This window comes from Leucoraja erinacea, chromosome 32 (genome assembly GCF_028641065.1).
Source record: "Leucoraja erinacea ecotype New England chromosome 32, Leri_hhj_1, whole genome shotgun sequence".
Classification (NCBI taxonomy): Eukaryota; Metazoa; Chordata; class Chondrichthyes; order Rajiformes; family Rajidae; genus Leucoraja; species Leucoraja erinaceus.
The window spans coordinates 25,869,043-25,883,813 of NC_073408.1; the positions used below are offsets into that span (position 1 = coordinate 25,869,043).

General features: G+C 48.1%; 1 protein-coding gene across 2 annotated transcripts in view; it reads right to left on the reverse strand.

The window, feature by feature from the left end:
• The window catches only part of prdm10 (PR domain containing 10), a 191,295-nt gene that overhangs the window by 78,079 nt on the left and 98,445 nt on the right, over positions 1–14,771 (reverse strand). The gene's annotated exons all lie outside the window — the stretch shown is intronic.

The following is a 14,771-nucleotide window of genomic DNA, read 5'->3' on the forward strand; positions in this document are numbered from 1 at the left end:
TTGTTCATCGTTCTATATCTCCCTACATCATCGTCGAAATCTGTCATTTCCTTTTCCTGTGACTTTCAGTCAGAAGAAGGGTCTCAACCCGAAACGTCACCCATTCCTTCTCTCCAGAGATGCTGCCTGTCCCGCTGTTAATCCAGCTTTTTATGCTCTGCGGTTTAAACCAGCATCTGCAGCTCCGTCCTACATATTGGTCATTGTTGCTCAGGCCAGAGGCAAAACATGCTCCAGAGACTGTAAATACAGTGAGGCACAGCTTTGTACGGCTCGATTATTCTCATCATTAATACAAAAGTCTTGGAAACAACAATAATATAGTACTTCCACCAAAAAAACATTGCAGTTAGAACTGGGGAATCCTAATAGTCGAAGGGTCATTCAGCATAAAAACAGGTCCTTTAGCCCACCACATCTCTGCTGGGCCATCCCACATGCCTGCAATAATGACATATGTCTCATGTATTCAAATGCCCATCCAGATGCCTCTTGAATGGTATTACTGCCTCTTAAACATTGTTACTAATCTAATTAAAAAAACAAACCACAACACAATTTCAGACCAAACTAAACCCCTAAAGAGAAGGAAGGAACTGCAGATGCTGGTTTAAACCAAAGATAGAGACAAAATGCTCAGCGGGACAGGCAGCGTCTCTGGAGAGAAGGAATGGGAGACGTTCCAGTTCGAGACCCTTTTTCAGACTGATGTTGGATTATACCGAAGATAGACACAAATGTTGGAGTACCTGAAAGGGGTTTGAATAAGGGTTCCGACCCGAAACATCACCTATTCCTTTTCTCCAGAGATGCTGCCCGTAGCATCTTTTCTACAGAAATGCTAAACTGCTCCAGCATTTTGTCTAAAACCCCTAATGATTTCTGTGCAGCTGCGCCCAAATCCTATCACAATACCAGGTTAGGCCATCAATAACAAACAATGTAACTAGAATCAAATTCTATGTCAGACAGGTACTTCTGACAACAACAAATATCAGAATCAACAGGTTTTACTGCAGGCTTGGTGATCCTCCAAATTAATGAAGAAATGTCAGTGTTGGATAATCTCACGCTACTTTATCCCAGCATCAGCTGGCAAACCATCAGGACACATTCCAGCCCCACTGAGAATAAGTGGCTGTGGCCAGAGGCATGGATAAAGGAATAGCCCGCTGTTGAATGAACTGTTTGCAGACTGTTCAGGTAGAACACCACATAACTATATCAACAAATTCACCACCTTGGTTTCCATTTGACAACAGGACGAGAATAAACAGTCTCAGTAAATCCAGCCTCAGTAAAGAAGCTGAGAGCAATATGACCAGTTTACATCAAAAGCTTCAGCATCACACATTCAGGTCATGAAACAAGGACACAGATTTTCCTGCACAATTTTACACGATGTCCTCCGACTTACAAACCTGTACCTCCAATTATTTGAGCAAGCAACTCAATCTCTAACCATTTGTAGCAGGTAATTGATCAATATGTGCTAAAAACTGCTGAAACATTTGCCAAAGCAGGGAACTGGATTCCAAAAATCACAACCAGAAAAAACACAAACTAGTGACGTGAACTGTGACACTCAGCATTTATTACAAAGGACATCATCACAGGCTTCAATTTATACCTATTGAAGATAGTCCTCAGATGGAGGTACAATGTCATCCTCTCACACTGCACCCACAATCCCTCACACACACCGGGACCCAAGTCCCTTACACACGGTACCCGGACGTGGAGTCGACGGACGAGAGGTCGAAGCAAAGAAGTCAAAGCCAAAGAACCTAATGGAAACGAGGCAGAAACACCAAAAAACCGAAAGAGTACATAGACGAAACGGCAACTAACCGAAAGGGTGGGACGCCTAAATGCAAACTAACCGAAAGGGCGGGGTGCCTAAAATCCAACTAACCAAAAATCTGCGTTGCCTAAAAGCAAACTCACCAAATTGCAGTGGAGAGAGAGAAGGGAGAGAGAAAAGGGAGAGAGAGAAGAGGGGAGAGAGAGGAGGAGAGAGAAGAGGAGAGAGAGAAGAGGGGAGAGAGGGGAGGAGAGAGAGAAGAGTGGAGAGAGAGGAGTAGAGAGAAGATGGGAGAGAGAGAGGGGGGGAGAGAGAAGAAGGGAGAGAGAAGAGGGGAGAGAGAAGGGGAAGAAGGGAGCGTGGGAGTCATTTTCCCACACAAGCCATAGGTGACTGGGCAATCTGAACCCAAACACCAAGTTGAAAGCGGCCAAAAGTGCGCATCCCTTGGGACAGCCCACACTCTCCCACAGCCACCCTCCGCGGGCTGTGGGTCGGTGGAACGGACGTGTGGGAGAGTGTGGGCTGTCCTGAGGGATGTGCACTTTTGGCCGCTTTCAACTTGGTGCTTGGGTTCAGATTGCCCAGTCACCTATGGCTTGTGTGGGATGTGATGGACGCGAGGGTCTGGACCAATCGCTCACAAGTCCCGCCCCCTGGCAACGTCATGTCCGTTATTGAACGTTTCTGTTGAACGGCAGTCAGTTCGTTGGCTTGTAGGCGACGCCGCCTTTCGGGTAGGAGGCATTTTGACAGAGCAGCCATTCGTTGTGTTTGCTTTTAGGCGACGCAGCTTTTAAGCTAGTTGGCGTTTCGTCTTCGTACTCTTTCTGTTTTTTGGCGTTTCGTCTTCGCACTCTTTCGTTTTTTTGGCGTTTCGGCCTCATTTCCATTCGGTTCTTTGGCTTCGACTTCTTTGCTTTGGCTTCTCGTCCGTCGGCGCCACGTCCGCACACGTCACACACATCCGGCACACAGTCCCTCACACACACCCAGCCCCCCTCACACACCGGGACCATAGTCCCTCTTCCCTCTCACACACTTAGAGTGAAGTCAGGGCCTGCACTGGAGCCCAGGAGGCGGCCGAACTGACAGCTGGAGTCTACAGCCAGGGCCGGGTTTAGTACAAAAACCAGGCTGAGTTCCAGGCCCTGGCGCTGCTCTTCGACCTGGGTAGGTCCTGAGGCAGGGAACGGAGTGAGGGGAGGAGGATAAGGGAAATGAGGAGGAGGGAGATGGGGTGGGGGGTGGGGAGGGAGATGCCCCCTCCTATCTACCCTCACTCCCACCCTCTTTTTCTACCCCCCCTCTCTTTCTACCCCCCCTCCCTCTCCCTCCCTCACACCCCTCCCTCTCTACCCTCACTCCCCCCCCACTCTACTCCCCCTTTCCCTTCCCTCTCTACCCCCCTCTCTCTACCCCCCCCCCCCCCCCCCCGCTCTCTTTAGGGATTGAAGAGGGAGGGTGAAGAGGAGAAGGAGGTAGTGCTGGAGGATGAGGAGAAATGAGCGGCGCCTGCACAGTTGGGGGCTATGAGTGAGTGGTGCAATATTGCATTGGCGAATGACTTGCGTTCGGGGGAACGGGTGAGTGGTGGAATCTTGCGTTAGGGGAACAGACCCAACGGGCCTGCACTTGGTCTATTAACTATTTTAAAGCTAATAGAACTTTGGTTCTGGATGTCAAAAGGCTTGCCCACTGACACTTCATTAACTTGCCCGTCCCAATTTCTTAAGAGTCGATCAATCTTTGCCCTCACCAGTGTCGGGCATCCTACAGATTGCCTAAGGAAACTTTACTGAACACATTTGACAAATTCCGCCCCATTAACACTAGGGCAGTCCCAGTTTATATTGGGAAAGTTAAAATCCCATACTATGACAACCCCATTAGTCGTGCAGCTGCCTGCAATCTCCTGACATATTTGTTCTTCTAATTCCCACTGTACACTTCCAACAAGGTTATCATCTCCTTTTTATCTCTCAGCTCCAGCAATACAGACTGGACAAACCATTAGTAATGTCACCGCAGACCTCGACCTTGCCTGCAGCAGCTGTACAAGATGGCGGATGTGCAGGAGTGGGCGCCGTCTGTGTATGGCAGCCTGCCCGCAGTCTGTCTCTTCAGCTTTTTTAAATTTTAAGTCCTGTCCTTAGTGGAGATCTTTTATGTGGTGGGGGTGGGGAAGCGGGAAAGTTTAATTCTTAGTTACCTACCTGGTCGGAGAGGCAGCATCCCTCCGAGCTGCTTCTTCGCCCCGTCCTCGCGGCCTACCATCGAGAATGGAGCGGCGTTTCCTGTCGGGACTGGTCGGGACTACAGCTTCGGCGGCGGCACAACGCAAGGACACCATCATGGAGCAGAGTCACGGAGCGGGCAATGCCTTACCGGGTCGCCGTGCAGTAAGCTCCGGAGCGCTGTGGCTGCCGACTCCCAACATCGCGGAGCTGAGGCTGCGGGCGCCCGGCCGCGGGCGGCGCTGGATTTGGAGCGCCGCGGAGCCAGGGATCGAGTTCACCGGGGTCGGAGCTCCAACCGGCGCGGCCTGAGGTCTACGAGTGCCCCGGTCTCCGGTCTCCGGGGAGGAGGCAGCCGCTCCAGACTTTCCCAGCCGCTTGAGGAATGTTTCACCCGACGCTGGAGTTCCATCTTCACGGCAAGAGGGCCCTGAAAATTATCGGACTGGCTGCAAGGCCACAAATGGGCCCCGACCTCGGGTGTTTCAGAGGAAGAGGACTTAACTTTCTGGTGCCTTTCCCCACAGTGGAAATTTTTGATTCTGCTGTGGGGGGACGTTTGTGTTGAACTCTATAATGTGTTGTGTCCATTTTCTTTTTTTTTTTTAACCTTTTTCTATGGTTTGTATGGAAACTTATTATTTAATTTATGTAAAGCACTTTGGTGTCAATGGGAGTTGACTTAAAACGTGCTATATAAATAAAACTTACTTACTTACTTACCCTGGAACATTAAGCTGCCAGTCCTGTCAACCCACACAGCCCAGGTTTCTGTAACGGGTATAATCGTAGTCCTAGTTCCCATACCTATCCACGCCCAGATTTTATCCGCCTTCTCCACCAGACTTCTTGCATTAAATAAATTCAATTGAATCCAACAGTCCTTCCTCGCTCCATGCAGGGCTCCTGACTATTCTATCGACGGAACTTGTTTTTGTTGACTTCCAGCCCCTCACTGGCGTCACTGCTGCTATGGATTCCAATTCTCTACCATGCTCCCTACACACACAGAGCTCTAGTTCCATGCTCTTTATAATACATCAAGGCTTTAATTCCACACTCACTTTCACAAACCAGGCCCCAGTTTCACCCTCCTCTCACACACCAGAACCCCAAATCCAAGATGGCGTCGCGTGCACAACGCGAGGCTCTGCGTCTCCGTAGTTTTTGCAATTTAGTTTTTTTTCTGTTAATAATCACCTTAGTTTTCGCCCGGAGCACTCGAGCGAAGACTCTGTACGGCCGTCAGGAGCTCCTGGAGCTCGGCCGTCTCTGCACAACGAGCCCCAGAAGCGACTTTCAACTGCCGCCGGAGATCACCAGGACACCGTGGTCTAGCGGGTCTGCGCCCCCGACAGGAAGTGTCCGGAGGCGGCGCAGGGACCGCAAACAAAGGCGTGGGAAGCGGGGAGGCCATCGAGCTAGGCTGCAATCAAATCCTCACCAGCCAGCTCTGCCCAGCATTTTCCTCGCGAATGTCCGGTCCTTGGTGAGTAAAATAGACGAACTAAGGCTGCGGATCACCACACACAGAAGGATCGCCGACTGCAACGCCATGGTCTTCACTGAAACATGGCTCAAGGACAACATCCCAGACAACGCCTTTGAGCTGGAGGGACGCACTGTCTTCAGGGCCGACAGATCAGTGGAGGACTCCGGTAAGACCAAGGGCGGCGGACTATGCATTTATGTGAATAACACATGGTGCACGGACGTTGTTAAGATTGGTAGTCACTGCTCTGCTGACCTGGAATACCTGATGTTAAAGTGCAGGCCCTTCTATTTGCCCAGGGAATTCACATCAACTGTTATCACTGCAGTCTATGTTCCCCCGGACGCTAATGCCAGGCTAGCAATGGAAGAGCTGCAAGCTGCTATCAGCAAACATCTATCTGCCCACCCAGAGGGGGCATTTATTGTTGCGGGTGATTTCAACCACTCCGACCTTAAAACTGTACTCCCCAGGTTCCATCAGCATGTTTCCTGCCCAACCAGAGGAAACAATATTCTGGACTTAGTTTACACTAATATTACTGAAGCCTACAAAGCCTTGCCCCTCCCCCACCTTGGACTGACCACCTCTCCCTGTTCCTGCTCCCCAAATACACACCTCTGATCAGACGTGTGAAACCTACCATGACCACAACTCTGACCCCAGGCGCATGTGGCAAGGAATCAAATCCCTTGCCGATTATCAGAAAGTTAACACCCCTCCCCCAGACAACGCCTGACGAGCTAAACCACTTCTATGCTCGCTTTGACCGGGACAACAAAACCCCAGCCATTAAAGTTGCTCCACCCCCGAATGAACAACCTCTCAGCCTCTCCACCTCTGCTGTACAAGACGCACTGAGCAAGGTGAATGAGCGCAAAGCTGCCGGCCCCGATGGCATCCCTGGCCGGGTGCTTAGGGCATGTGCTGGACAACTATCCCCAGTCCTCGCTGACATTTTCAATCTCTCACTGGCCCAGGGTGTTGTCCCCACTTGCCTCAAGACATCAACCATCGTGCCAGTGCCCAAACAGTCAGCTACAGGGAGTCACAACGATTTCCGCCCAGTGGCACTCACCCCTGTCATTGCAAAGCGCTTTGAGCGGCTGATCTTGGCTCACCTCAAAGCCTGCCTCCCCCCCATACTGGACCCCCATCAGTTTGCCTACTGGACCAACAGGTCTACAGAGGACGCCATATCGGCGGCCCTACACTCTGCCCTGACCCACCTGGACTACAACAACTCCTACATCAGGCTGCTGTTCATTGACTTCAGCTCTGCCTTTAACACCATCATCCCCGCCAGCTTGATCACCAAACTCAGTGGACTTGGCATCTCCACCTCCCTCTGCAACTGGACACTGGACTTCCTCACTAACAGACCACAGTCTGTTAGGGTCAATAACCTCACCTCCTCCACTATAACACTGAACACCGGAGTGCCACAGGGCTGTGTGCTCAGCCCTCTCCTCTACTCCCTCTTCACCCACGACTGCATCCCAAAGTACGGATCCAACGCCATTATTAAGTTTGCTGACGATACCACGGTAGTAGGACTGATCAGCGACAACGATGAGTCAGCCTATAGGGAGGAGATCCAGCACCTGACAGCCTGGTGTGCCAACAATAACCTCGTCCTCAACTCCAAAAAGACGAAGGAGATTATTGTTGACTTCAGGCAGACCAGAGGAGGCAGTCATACCCCCATCCATATAAACGGGACTGAGGTGGAGCGCGACTCCACCTATAAATTCCTCGGAGTACACATCTCGGAGGATTTGTCCTGGTCCCTCAACACCTCCAAGCTGATCAAAAAGGCGCAGCAGCGCCTTTACTTCCTGAGGAGGCTCAAGAAAGCCCACCTGTCCCCCCGGATCCTGACCAACTTTTACCGCTGTACCATAGAGACCTGCTTCACGGTATGGTACAGCAGCTGCACTGCTGCGGACAGGAAAGCACTACAACGGGTGGTGAAAACCGCGCGGCACATCATCGGTGCCCCGCTCCCTGCCATGGATGCCCTCCACCGAAAACGGTGTCTGAGACGGGCTGGGAAGATCATCAAAGACCCCTCACACCCCAACCATGGACTGTTTGCCCTCCTCCCATCAGGGAGGCGGTACAGGAGCCTCAGGTCACGTACTAGTAGGATGAGGAACAGCTTCAACAACAACACAATCACATTGCTGAACTCGGAGTCCCGCCGATAGATTTCTCTGGTCCCTCCGTCCCCATTGTTTAATTATTCTGTATTTCTTGATTATTCTGTATCTTCTCTCTTTCTATTTTTTCTTCCTTATGTACAACTACTACGGACTGACGCAAAACTGCATTTCGTTGTACTCATACTTGTATTTGTGCGATGACATTAAAGTTGAATTGAATTGAATTAAATTGAAATGCATGTTTTCCTTCACCACAAGGGGGCACAGTTCCACACTCTGTTTCTCTGCACTTTTTAAACAATAAAATATATATCCCAAAGGTGAAATGATTCAAACGTCTTGTTAATCCAGAATACTCAGCACATCCTTGGTGCCAAACTCAGACCCTCTCTCACACCTCCCGCTGTTGAAAGACTCATCCATGCCTTCATCTCCTCCTGACTGGACTATTGCAACTCACTTCTCCTTGGCATCAGCTCCACCTACATCAACTGACTCCAACTGGTCCAGAACGCAGCCGCCCGACTCATCACCCACACCAAATCCTGGCATCACATCACTCCAGTCCTCAAACAACTTCACTGGCTTCCCATCTCCCACCGGATCACCTACAAAATCCTGATCCTCACCTACAAAGCCCTCCACCATCTGGCCCCCCCATATCTCACTGACCTCCTCTCCCCCTACCAATCCTCACAGTCCTTCAGATCCACATCAGCCGGTCTCCTCTCCATCCACAAGTCCAACCTCCGCAGTTTTGCGGACAGAGCCTTCTCCAGGGCAGTTCACAGGCTCTGGAACTCCCTCTGAGCCGCAATTCCGTGTCCCTCGCCATGTTCCAGTCCCGCCTCAAGACCCATCTCTTCACCTCTGCCTATCCTTAGCCCCACGTCCCCTTCCCTTTTCATCTGTGCTTGAATTGCCTCATATTGTGTTTTGAATCGAATTCTGTCTTTACTTTGTGTACTAGTCATGTCTCTACTATTTATTTCATTCCGCTTACATGCTTTTCCTCTACCTGCTAAATTTTTGTAAGGTGTCCTTGAGACTCTTGAAAGGCGCCCATAAATAAAATGTATTATTATTATTATTATTATATTTTTCATACTGGGGCCCCAGTATGATACCACTTTACTAGAATAAAGAGGGAATGTAACCATGGAACCTGTTTGTAAAGCATGTGGGAAAGCAGAATAGCATAGAAAGGAGATTGAACACCCAATGGACCAAATGTCCTCGAAGTGGAATGTTAATGCAACTCAGCTTCAAACATTAACTGTGCATCAAGGGGAAATCACTGCTAACGACACATGAAATGGCCATTATTTGTTCAAATCAACTCAAAGCTGAACATCTATCATCAACCAACGGCTAAAATCTACAGTTAAGGTTTATCCACAAACAAAATAATTCAATGTAAACATCAAAAGAATGCATGAAGATTGGACGTGGAGATTTAAAGCCAAGCATCGTGCCATAGCTGTAAAATATTCAAGAGCTGTTTCAACATCTCTCAGCAAACTTTCACAGTTCTCGTCTCTGGGGTATTTCATACTTTTATTTCTCACTCGTCTGAAAGAATCATGACGGAAAGAAAATTGAAAATAACACTGGATATAAGGATGATCATTCTTTGCAGTTTGAGATTTTTTTTACAGTGAGTACACAGAGTCCATGTCAGAATCGTACAGTGTAGAAAGAGGCCATTTGATCTCACTCATCCATACTGAGCACTGGGCTCCCTGCTCGGTATTGAAGGAGTGGTCTCCCTTCTGTAGTATTGATCGCACATCTACAGTATGTGCATCATTCATACCAATCTGGAGGACACATCAACTACAATTCATTTGTGAAGCTGAATAAATTTACGTTAATAAAGTGGTTTGCCAATTTATAAGAGGAAACGGTTTCTGTAGATGTGTTGCGGTTTTATACTGCACATCAAATGAAGAATCAACTAGATGAAAAAGACATTGTTGAAAATTGAAGATTTACCGTGTTTCCCGGCAATGATGAAGACGCACCCACATTGTGAGTTACTAAATTTTGGAAAAAAAAAGGCTGGCGGGACATAGAATTTCTCACGTTCAAAAAAATAAAAAAAGTACCAATTCAATTTGCCCAAGGCTTCCAGATCTGCTCCATTCTGAATGACTAAATGGGTGGGGGGTGGAGGGTGGCGGCAGGTGGAGAGATGGTGGGGAAAACGGGAGCACACCGGGATAAGTTGAATCAGTTGTGATCTTATTGAATGACAATACTAGTTCAAGGGACCAATTGAGGTTACTCACGCTGACACAGGAGCAAGCTCCACCGCCCGCTGTCCTATTATCCATCGCCTGCTGACCCCCTCTATGATATTTGCTCTTGAGCTGGTCCCCTCACTGTCCTGTCTCCGAGGCAGGTCAAAAATAGGGATAACGAGAATTTCAAACCTAATACCAACTGCTTTTGTCCGCGTCTGTTGACAAGGCAGCAGCATTCTTATTCTCTGTATTTCTCACTTGACCGACAACCACCACACACCTGCAAAGCCTGCGTGTCACAGGTCTGGCTGTGACACCCAGGTCGGCTGCTTGCCCTGTGAATGGCTGCAGTTCCCAGGTCAACTTGCTTGCCCCAGGTCTGGCTGTTGCGCCCAGGTCAACTCGCTTGCCCAGGTCTGGCTGTTGCGCCCAGGTCGGCTGCTTGCCCTGTTAATGGCTGCAGTTCCCAGGTCGGCTCGCTTGGGTTTGCTTGAGTTCTGGTTACGGGCCGGATCCAGGCCGTAGGTTACTGACCCTGTGTTAGGCCTCATTGTGTCCCCACCATATTTTAACAGCGATTTGGCCCAAGTCTATCTTTCTTAGATAACAATCTAGCCTTCGGCCTCCAAGACGCAGGTAAATTTTCGGGCCTTATTTTAGGGTACAAAATGGTGTCTTCATTGCCGGGAAATACGACAACTGAAAGAGGTGTACTCTGAAGAGCCACACATTAAAATCCAGGGGTATGACTGCTGAAGAAATGCACAAAACACTGGTGTTTATGAGTCTTAGTGGGTTTGACAACATGACTTCAAACAAACAGCGTAGAAAAAGTACAGCCATTCAAATTAAATTGCAACTAGCAGACTGAAACTATAAAGCGAGAAAATTAGGTCAGATATCAGAAAGGTTTTTTCTTTTGATCAGAGTGTGAATTCCGTTTTCATGATTTGCAATGAAGAGAAAGGAGGAAGCCACAACGTAGATGTAATGATGCATGAAAAAGTCCACAGCGTGATTGGTGCAACTCGAGTCAATCCAACCGCTCGTACTCGTTATGTAGTGACCAAAATAATGCACAAATATCCAGTGATTTAAATAAGCATTTGTACTATGAGCACAAACACACAGGCACGCAGAAATAGACATTTGCACCCACACATACCACAAATGGCACAATTCAGTGGCACATTTTAATTGGGAAATCAATCAGTCAATGCTGGGACACTGAGTGAAAGTAGAAAATAACACGAGACAATCGTGGAGACACAAGAGACTGCAGATGCTGAAATCATGAGTAAAAAACAAACTGTCGGAAAAACTCCGTGGGTCAAGCAGCATCTGTGGGAAATTAACAGATGATTGTTGGGATAGGGACACTTCTCCAGACCGACTGAGAAGAGGAGAGATCTCCCATCTACTCCATCTGTCTGAAGAACGGTCCTGACCCCTAACATCGACGGCCCCTTTCCTTCCACAGATACTGCCTGGCCTGCTGAGTTCTTCCAGCGGTTTGGTTTTTACAAAATGTCACTGTTCTCAAAAGCAAACAGCTACAGAAGATAGACAAATGACCTCTCTCCTAGGTCTATCCCCAGAGCTCGAAATTAACGGTTGCCCGGGTGCCACTGACCACTCAAAGTGCTGCAGGGCAACCTAAATGGCGAGTCATTTTGCCCGGCTTGGCAACTTGGTTTATACTGAAGATAGACACAAAAAACTGGAGTAATTCCGCGGGTCCGGCAGCATCTCTGGAGAAAAGGAACGTGACGTTTTGTGTCGGCGACGGTTGTGGGAAAGATGCTGAGTGTGGCGTGACGGAGGGTCGGAGCTAAAGACGGGCAGCGGCTGCGGCGGCTCCATCTCCTCCTCCTCCCGCACCGCCCGGCCGGTTAGCGGCAGCTGCTGCCACTCCACCAACGGCGCTTTCAAAACAGACCCTTGGAGGAGGGAGGTGTCGGTCATAGGCGGAAGTAGAGTAGTGGGGGGGGGTGATTGGTGGAGGGAGACGAGCCAAAACACTCTCGGCAGCCCTGCACCGCAGCCAGGACCGATCCAGGTCTCCGGCGCTGCAATCGGTGCCGAACCGCCACTGGACCGTCCCCGTCCCCACCCGAGAGCCTCCACACGCCCGGGGATGGCCAGAGACATCGGGAGCCAGACGGGCGCGGCGCCCCCAGCCAGTGTAGAGAAGCAGCGTTAAACCCAGCTCACTCTGCCTGTCCCGCCAGGTTAACCAACAGCCATGTCTGGATTGACACAGGGCTGTAGGCGAGACAGGCACAGTTGGACTGCATTTAGTGCTGGATTGAGCTGAAATTACTGTTCACAGAAGCCTCCGAAGCCTCGCGCGTGTGTGTGTGAGTGTGCGCATGTGCGTGCTGCCACCAAGATATTCTGTCCGCGGTCCCCTCCATATTTTGGTTGCGATTTATGTGCCTGACAGGTGTTGTCCGAGGAGCGTTGGCCTTCCTTCCCACCTCCTCTGCCCCTTCCTCTCTCTCTCTCTCTCTCATACGCCCCCCTCCACTCCCCTTATCCTGAGACCCCTCCTCTCCATCCCGCACTGATCCCCATTCCTGTCTCTATTCAGTCCTCACTGACATCCCCTGTGCTCCCCTCCACATCTATTCATCCTGCACTGATCTCCCTAGCCACTTCGCATTGATTCTCCTGCCACTCCCCATCAATCCTACACTGGTCCACCAATTCATCCTGTACTGACCCCCTTCCCATCCATCCTGCACTGCTCCCGCCCTTCATCCTGCACTGCTCCCCCATCCATCCTGCACAGATCCCCCCCATTCAACCCCACTGACATCCCCCGTGCTCTCCCCTCATAATTTTACCTACTCCAACCAACACTCACTAATTCCCCTGCCTCAATCCATCCAATCCACACCGATTCATACACCCCCCCCCTCCCGACCCTATTGTGCTGGAAATGTCTTCAGAGCTAACATTGACTATGTTTGATAACAGAATGCAATCAATTATGTTTTAAGTCACAATGTTATTATTTGTTTTAATCCATAAAGATGGATTAATTAACTTTTGAACACGTGAAACATTAAAACCGCAGTGTTCGATTGTCGCTGACACGTTATTACAGAATTCATTTTAATGGCAAATCAATGCTGTTAATGTGGAGTATCAGTACTGTAGTTATTTAATGAGCAACATTCACAACTATACGTTGGATTTATCCAGGTTTTACTTCTGCAGCCAGTCATATACATCACAAATTTGGTCAGGAGATATTTCAGTTGAAATTTTAACGTTAATTCTGAAGTGGGAATGATGGAAAAAGCGTTCATCAACAATTTTTTTTTTTAAATGGTGCTTACAAACTGGGTATCTTCATTGCCACATACATCTAATCTGAATGTCTGGTAATGTGGCGTCTTGACACCTTTAAATATATTACCAAACATTTGCTGCATTTATGTCCTTTGGCCATCTCTTGTTAGTCAGTGTAATGTTTAACCTGTCTGATGGGTATAGTCAGTTTTGTCAGCTATTATCATAAAATGCCTTTAGAAAATTCCTTGCAACCTGTATATTTTGTTGTGGATAAATTATGTGGGAAGCGAGAGTGTTCCTGTACCAATAGCAATAACAACCCATGCTATGGCCATGTCATGATAATGTTCGGTCCTTCACAGAAAACATGCTTGTAGTGTGCATGGTTAAGCATATATGTTATCAAGGTCCAGGGTTTATTGACACAGGTTGATCATACGCTGAATAATCCAACCACATTTTTGTTTAGAAGTGGAAAGAAATAATAAAAATTGCATTAATTGCAATGTGTAAAAAGAGTTGAGATACCGTATTATAATTCTGCTGCATATCATTGTGGCATATATCATGTCTTGATTGGTGAATATGTTAGTTTGTGACTTTATTTGAAGCAGAAATAATATGCGAATGCATAATTCCGACTGGTAACTACGCACTTTGTCCGAGCACGCGTCATGCAAGCCATCTTAAATGACCACCTAAAATGTCATTTGTCAATCTAAAAAGCTGCCAAGGTTGCCCAGCTGGCAACAGGGAAAAAAAGTTAAGCGAGAGCCCTGATCCCCCCCAGACCATGGTATGCCCAACATGCTTAAACCAATGAAAAACCCACCTGGAAATCCACCTGCGAAGCATATGGAAAGAGAAAATACTGACATCAAGTTCAATACCACAACCAGACCTGCCACTCATTCACTTGACAACAAGCAACTTCAAACAAACAGCATTTCAATTGAAAATTAACCAAGTTACTGGCAGCATATGAGGCTTATTGACAAGAAAAATAGACAACTTCTACACAATGCATCCCACAAGCAATGTATTCAACTTTTAATCTGAGAGAGTTGAGTTTAGTCAATATCATAATAGGTCTTTGTCAAATATTAAAATGGGAAGTTGGGGCCCACAATTCCTTAACATTAGCACTACTATAATATATTCTGCATCCACCTGCTGCAAGGTCAGACTTGGGATCACTGCAGACTCAGATGCCTGACAAATCCTCAGGCAATGAAAATCAAAAACACTGCAAATGCTAGAAGTCTTAAATAAACATGAAACCTGAACTCTGGTTCTCTATCCACAGATGTGGCGTGACCTGCTAATCATTTCCAGCACTTTCAATTTGTATTTTATACCCTCAGTCAGGTTTTACACCAGTAAAATCATTAGCCCTCATTTATGCACACAAACTGTCATTTATCAATGGATGATCTATAGATGGTATCTAGAGAAACACTAACAATAAAACCATTATATAAAAAGATTATGTAATTTCAAACCTGCACCAACACAACTGCTGTA